Source organism: Bombus terrestris, chromosome 7 (genome assembly GCF_910591885.1).
Source record: "Bombus terrestris chromosome 7, iyBomTerr1.2, whole genome shotgun sequence".
NCBI classification, from domain to species: Eukaryota; Metazoa; Arthropoda; class Insecta; order Hymenoptera; family Apidae; genus Bombus; species Bombus terrestris.
This window is the reverse complement of record NC_063275.1, coordinates 436,190-444,403: the sequence shown is the minus strand read 5'-3', so window position 1 is coordinate 444,403 and position 8,214 is coordinate 436,190.

Sequence of the window (8,214 nt, the reverse complement as noted above, 5' to 3'; positions counted from 1 at the left end):
CACGTACCCGCGTAAATACGGGCCAATTAGAAATACGGTTGATCGACCCCAACATCACCGTCCAAAGAAGCCCCTATAGACTTAGCGAGGAAGAGCGGAGAATCGTACGAGCGCGAATCAGCGAACTACTCAGAGCTAACATTATAAGACCTAGCAATTCGCCGTTCGCGAGCCCCATGCTACTCGTGAAGAAAAAGGACGGTTCGGATAGATTATGCGTAGATTTTCGAGCGTTGAATAAGAATACGGTCGCGGATCGGTACCCCCTACCCCTTATCGCGGACCAAATCGCGAGGTTACAAACGGCGAAATACTTCATTAGCCTGGACATGGCCAGCGGGTTCCACCAAATCCCTATACACCCCAATTCGGCGGAATACAGGGCGTTCGTTACACCCGACGGGCAGTACGAGTACGTAACGATGCCGTTCGGATTGAAAAATGCACCGTCCGTTTTTCAAAGGGCCATTTTCAATGCCCTGGGCGACCTTGCGTATTCCTACGTCGTTGTCTATTTGGACGACGTCCTAATTATTGCCGACTCAATAGACCAAGCCTTAGAGAGGTTGGACATCGTGTTAAGTACCCTTGTAAACGCCGGGTTTTCGTTTAACTTTTCTAAGTGCTCTTTCCTGAAGACGTCGATACTCTATTTGGGATTCGTAATCCAGAACGGAGAAGCCCGTCCCAACCCGGGTAAAGTATGTGCCTTAAGCTCCCTACCTGCGCCGACGACCGTCACACAGCTCAGGCAGTTCATAGGGCTAGCCTCGTACTTTCGGAAGTTCATCCCTAAATTTTCACAATTGTTAAAACCCTTATACGCGCTTACGTCCGGCAGCAAAAATATAACATGGACGGACAGGCACGAAAAAATAAGACAAGAGGTAATCTCCGTTCTGACCGACGCACCGGTGTTAATGCTATTTGACCCCAATTATCCAATAGAATTACATACCGATGCTAGCTCCGAAGGATTTGGGGCTATTTTGATGCACAAGGTGGAAGGTAAAAATCGAGTAGTGGAGTACTATAGTAAAAGAACCAGCCTCACGGAATCCAGATACCACTCTTATGAACTTGAAACATTAGCTGTTGTAAACGCCATAAAACATTTTCGCCACTACCTGCACGGACGGGAATTTCTTGTTGTCACGGACTGCAATTCATTAAAGGCGTCTAAGAGCAAAGTACATTTGAATGACAGGGTACACAGGTGGTGGGCTTACTTGCAAACGTTTACCTTCGACATTGTGTATCGGGAGGGCAAGCGAATGGCCCACGTAGATTTCTTTTCGCGAAATCCCACAGGCGTTGACCCTATTAGATTCGACAAAATCAAAGAGAAAATGGTTAATCTGGCCGAAATTTCGGAAGACTGGCTACTAGCCGAACAGCGCCGTGACCCCCAAATTTCGGGAATCGTCGAAAAGTTGCAAAATGATGAGCTCGCGGAAGACATCGCGAATACTTACGAATTACGGTCCGGTACTCTCTACCGGAAAATTCAAAGAAGAGGCAGGACTCTCAGTTTACCTATTGTTCCAAGAGGGTTTAGGTGGTCCGTTATTAACCACGTGCATCAGTCAATTATGCACTTAGGTTGGGATAAGACGCTCGAGAAACTGTACGAGTATTACTGGTTCGAAGGAATGGCGAAGTACGTTCGCAAGTTCGTAGAGAACTGCCATGCTTGTAGAGTTTCGAAGGCTAGTTCAGGTAAGATACAAGCCGAACTACATCCCATACCCAAGGCCAGCATACCTTGGCACACGGTCCACATGGATATAACGGGCAAGCTGAGTGGTAAAAGCGATTCGAAGGAGTACGTCATCGTGTTGATCGACGCCTTCACTAAATTCGTATACCTGCATCATACTCGTAGGATAGATTCTCTTAACACCATTAAAGCGCTTAAATCCGCTATATTTTTATTCGGGAGTCCCTGTCGGATAATAGCGGACCAGGGAAGATGTTTTACGGGTAAAGAATTTCGCGAGTTCTGCGAAAGCAAACGAATTAAAGTTCACTTGATAGCGACCGGTGCCAGTAGGGCTAACGGACAAGTAGAACGTGTTATGGGCACGTTGAAAAACATGTTCACGACAGTAGAGACGACCGGGCGGCCGTGGCAAGACGCGATTGGGGAAATGCAGCTAGCGTTGAACTGCACCGTTAACCGCGTGACTAATTCGAGCCCTTTACAACTACTAATCGGTAGGTCGGCGAGACCGTATGACCTATTGCTACCCGACAATATCGAAGAAAAAGAAGTCGATATCTCCGATGTAAGACAGCAGGCCGTACAGAACATAGAAAGTAACGCCCAATACGACAAAGAAAGATTTGATAGGAACAAAGCTAAAGTGGTTAGGTTTAACCTCGGCGACTTCGTACTACGCAAGAACGAGGAAAGAAACCAAACCAAGCTAGATCCGAAATTCAAGGGTCCATTCGTAATAACCGAGATTTTGGAAGGAGATAGATATATTTTAAAAACGTTAGACGGCAAACGATCATATAAAGACAGCCACGACAGATTAAGAAAAATGCCGGACAGTCGCGTTCCCGCTGAGTTGGACGTCGGTAGTGACGGCAATAACAGTGACCACGACGACATGAGTACCTCGATCTCGGAAGATCCTTAGCACAAAGACCGTAGCACCTTACGGAGTATGTTATGAAGCTCGGTAAAGGGGCAAGTGATGTGTTCACGCGCACCATGAGCTATAGAGTTATGAAGCTCGGTAAAGGGGCAAGTGATGTGTTCACGCGCACCATGAGCTATAGTGTTATGAAGCTCGACTAAGGGGCAAGTGATGTGTTCACGCGCACCATGAGCTACAGTGTTACGAAGTTTGGTGCGGTCGTGCGATCTAGAAAAACGAGATCCATTGGGGTACGAAATCGAGACTGGTCCATTTCGCCGTTATGACCCGACTGATAACCCACAGGATGCAACTAGCACTTCCAATACTAATTACAACGTTACTAATTCATGTTCTCTTCTATTCCTTTTGTTGCCAAACGTCCGAACAAAATTTTGTTGTTACACTGGACCCCTAGCTTATTTAGACATTAAGTTAAATTGTAAACAATGTTAATTGTACCGAGACTAACGTTAAGAAAACTCAATATTGTAGCTACACCCGAGGACGTGTGATAGTCAGAATGGCCGTGTCGGAGATGAAAGAACACCGGAACTCCTCCTTGGATTCGCGGGAATACCGTAACTCTGTAACTTAGCATAAACAAATGTTGCTCCGATTGTTCGAGATTTGTGATCATGAGCTTGGGCTCGGGGCGACAATCGGTCGCCGAACGTAGCCGCGGTCAAGGGATGAACGTTTTATCTAACAAAGGCACAGAGTAACTCTATACCTCTCCTTTAAAGAAGTGGCCGTAAGGACATATGGCAGTAAATATTTCAAAGGTTTCTGTTCCGTGGCTCGCCACACGCAGATCCTATCCTTCGAGTAAGACGATTTCCAGATGTCGATATACCTCCGCAGTATGTTTAGCTAACGTGAGGACCCGCAATAAATTTTAAGATTTAGTCAAGCAAAGTTCTTTATTTAGAAAAACAGTCCTTGTCGCAATTAAGGGAAGATAGGAGAAGCCTATCTCCCACGAACGATGCCCCGTCAACAACCCCCCCCCTTAAGGGCGGCCAGCATCTCTTTCAAAACGCCGATATGGAGATCGACCAATTAGCAACAGCGCTAATTTCCCTCACTTTTGGAACGAAAACCTTCTTTGACGAATCCGAGGATCTCATATCCTTAGACCCACCCCATATAGTTTTTCCTCGACGACATCGTCGAGACGGAGAGTCATTCCTTCGTGTGAACTCATTGACGAGTGACAGTACTATCTTACAACCAGTGAATACCTCACGTCTAGTTAACAAAGAGTTAGACTTGAACTGTGCGATAACATACGTTTATCATCCCGTGACCGCGGATTCGTTTCGAACCTAAGGTCATTAACACTAGTGCTACGAGTGCTTAATCTTGTTAATAAGCCTGTGCTAATAAACTCTCCGTTGTATCACAACAATGGCTAATTCTAATGAAAATCCATTAAACGCCCATCTCCTTAATCCTGACTCTAATCCGACATATATATATGTCGGATTGAAGTCAGGATTAAGGAGAGGGGCGTTTAATGAATTTTCATTAGGGTTGGCCAGTGCCGTGATACGATGAAGAGTTTATTAGCACAGACTTATTAACAAGATTAGGCACTCATAGCACTAGTGATAATGACCTTAGGTTTGAAACGAATCCGCGGTCCACGGGACTCTTTTATTCTTTACTCGTCGGCAACGCCCAGGTGGCACTCTCAGTTAGCACGCGAAGTAAGCACTATATCGAAATGATACCTTAGTCGATGAAATCGTACTCGAAGCTCTCACGGTGACGCTGTCTAGGAAAAACTGCCCCACTCTCTAGCGGCACCAGGTCTTTTATATTCGTGGAGACAAGTCTTCGTTCAAAGAGTGAGGGAAATTGCCGTTGTTGTTAATTGGTCAGTCTTTGGAAGTGTCCTTCACGGAAAAGACTGTTTGCCTATTTTCGTTAATTAAGGTTTAAGGTTTATGACGGGTCGATGTTTCGCGAATATGTCTCGACAACCGGCAATCGACCTACCCATAGAATAGGGTCTGCTTATGACGAGCCATGAGGCAGAAACCGTTAGTATGCTTACTGTCGAATGCCGTTACAATTATTTCTTTTTATGGAGGGCTATAGACTTTTTCATGACTTTGTTAGAAAAATGTTCGTCCCTTGACCGCGGCTACGTTCGGTGACTGGTTGTCACCTCGAACCCAAACTCATTCTCATAGATTGTAGGCAATTACAATCCGGCTGAAGGACGGTGATTGTTTAACTACGGCTATGGTGGAATCCAAACTACAATATTAGGGGTTTTTCCCCGGTTTCAACGGAAGGCTCCGGTGTCTCTCCATCTCCTATATATATATATAATATATATATATATATATAATATATATATATATATATATATATATATATATATATAGAGAGAGAGAGAGAGAGAGAGAGAGAGAAATCAATTGCTAGTACCCTTCCTTACCAGAGTTGCTAATATGTTTAAAGCAAATTAGAAATCGCAAATTGCGCTCTGCCATGCCATTAGTTTAGAATACTGCCGTTATTTTATTTATTATTGCTTAGTCCGTGCCTTTCGACTTTGGACGAACTTGCGGTTTTACATCTCTCATGTCTATTTCTCTTTTTACATGTCTACCACCCCTCTTATCCACTCTATTCTATTGCACTCCCTTAATTATTCTATCTCTAAAAACTAAAACTAGGAACTACAAATTAACCACTAATGACTAAAAGCTATTGCAATTCTGGTCTTTAGTCTCCTTGCTGTGCATCCTTCCTGTCGTTTGTCCTTCTCTTCTCTATTATTGCTTTCAGTTCTGTTAAACCTTCTCCAGTCTCATTTAGCGTTTTTCCTATGTCCTTTGGTCCTCCCGTTATTTCACATTCTTCTATTACATGTCTCAGGTCTTCTTTCCTTCTACATAGTCTGCATCTTTTTTCTCCCTCTTCTTTCCAATATTCCCTTGCATTGATCTCGTTTCCACACCTGAATCTTGATAATATTCTTCTGTCCTTCCACTTCATCTTCCTGTGGCGGCACTCGATAAGCCAAGATTCTTCTATACCTATCACGCACATCACCTCACTCCCTTCTAAGTACTTTGGTAATTTTTTTTTATGGTGACCAGTGAACAAAGCAAGTAGAGTAATTGTCTTTTACACGTTGAATGCCATGGGGATCACCGGTGAGCGACACTCAACTTGGCTGTGGCGCCGTGGGAGTCACCGGTGACCGCCGCACCAAGATTAGTAGAAATACATAATTTGAACAAATTTCAATAGTTATAAATTTTTTATTATTACCATCGTTACTACAATGGTGTGATGAAATTAATGCAGTATAAAACATATAAAAATAGTTCTATTTATATATGAAATATAGATCATTAAATATAGAATATTATGTGCACCCACACCACTGGCTGTCGAACATGGAAAAAACCCGCTTTTACTGTAAGCTGTTTTACTGTTTTACTGTAATTACTGTAATTACTGTTTTAATGTAAGGCATTTATCGCTTACTTTCTCTTAAGCTATCGTCTTTCATTTTTTCTTGCTTCGACTAATTCATTACGAACGTTACATCGACACGCTGACAAATTGAAAGAGATTAGGTCTTCAGATCCTAAGGAGTCATCTGTACGATAGTAAACATGTTCATTTACATTTACTGATTCTCGCGTGTCGTTTCATATTTCACGTTTAATTTTCGAAGCTAAATGTCACTTCAAGGTCATGTTACTATACATACATAACCGTATTTTATCATTAATTACTCGAGGCGATAGAAAAAAATATGTATGTAGTCGTGTGCTAAAATGACCTTGTAAATTCTAAAAAAAAGGAAAAAACCTTGGAAAAAAGATATTTTCACAAGATGTTGGTCCCTTAAAACTCTTAGAGTGCTGAATACTCGCGGTCTATGCGATCTGTTATTTTTTAGTATTAACTATTTATTATAAACATTGAAATTTACAATAAATTAGAATTTGGGTAATAAACTAGGAAACAATAAACTAGAAAATTAAATTTAGTAAATATAACACAAGTTAATAATTCAGTTGTGTGTTAAAAATTTCAAAACAATTATCGATACATAATCCGACATCGCATTTTCTGCATTCTCTTATTTTTCACACAAACAACACATTTTCTTCTTGATAATTAGATGCGACTGTCCGCGAAACAGGTAGACAACAGTTATAACGAGGCATTATTGGCATTTGTTTACTGCCGTTACTAAAGAATGCATTTATCAGGTCTGTAAATATGAAACCGGAATTTGCCTATAGATGGCCCTAGCTGATAATGTAGTTATCACTAAACTGCGTCATTGATGCCAAAAGTCTTTGTTGACATCTCACAAACATTTTCGCTTCAGAACAATACAAGTTTCATACAACAGCATAGTTTGTAATAGCGTTGAACATGTCGAATTTTGTGCCTGGAAACTACGATTTGCGGACAGCATTGATTTTCTGTTACCATTTGAAGAAAACTGCTGCAGAATCGCATTGAATGCTTGTCGAAGCTTACGGTGGGCATGCTCTTGGTAAATCACAGTGCTTTGAGTGGTTTAAAAAATTCAGAAGTGGCAAGTTTGACGTGAGGAATGAAGAACGTGAATCAGAAGGGTGTGATCTATTATCAGCTGTTAAAAACTGGCGAAACCGTTAATACTGAGCGCTACCGACAACAAATGATCGATTTGAATCAAGCTTTGCTTGCTTAGAGAATCAAGAATCAAGCTTCATGATAATGCACCATCACATACAGCAAAACCGGTCAAGGAAACGATCGAAGCGTTCAGTTGGGAAATACTTTCGCACGCGGCTTACTCACCAGACTTGGCTCCGTCCGATTACTATTTATTTGCATCGATGGGACACGCACTTTCTAACCAGCACTTCACTTCTTACGAAAATATACGAAAATGCCTCGATGACTGGTTTGCCTCAAAAGAGCGACAGTTTTTTTCGCGTCACTCCTGCTCGGACAGCCGAGGAGGACGGACGTGTCTAGACGGTCGTCCTCTCCAGGTATAAGTGAATAGTGAAAAAGTGCTCCAAAGTAATAGTGCTGCAAAGTGATAGTGAGGAGGAAATAAAATAACAATGCAGATACCAACTATAAACATAGCAACAAAAGGAGAAACATATTATATAAAAACCAAACAAACCAACATGAAGACAGAAGAAACAAAAGAGCATCGGGGACAGGAAGATAGCAATACAGAACATGAAGGATACTACCAGGATGAAAGCTGGAAGCCAGTGAAGGCTAGCAAAAAACGTAAAACAACCACAGACACAAGTGCCATAGGAAACCCAGTCACAGAAAAGCAGCGATGGCTGCAAGAATTACCACTAAGTAACTCCTTCAACTCACTAACTGAAGAAATAGACTCTGACCCCGTAAGTAAAACCATTACCCAAACAAACCATATTACAAAACCACCACCAATCTTTGTCGAGGCCCAAATAATAGACCCGCTCATTGATCTACTAAATAACCTAGAAGAGAAAAACAATTACACAATAAAGCAAACAAAATTGGATCAAGTAAAAATTCAAAC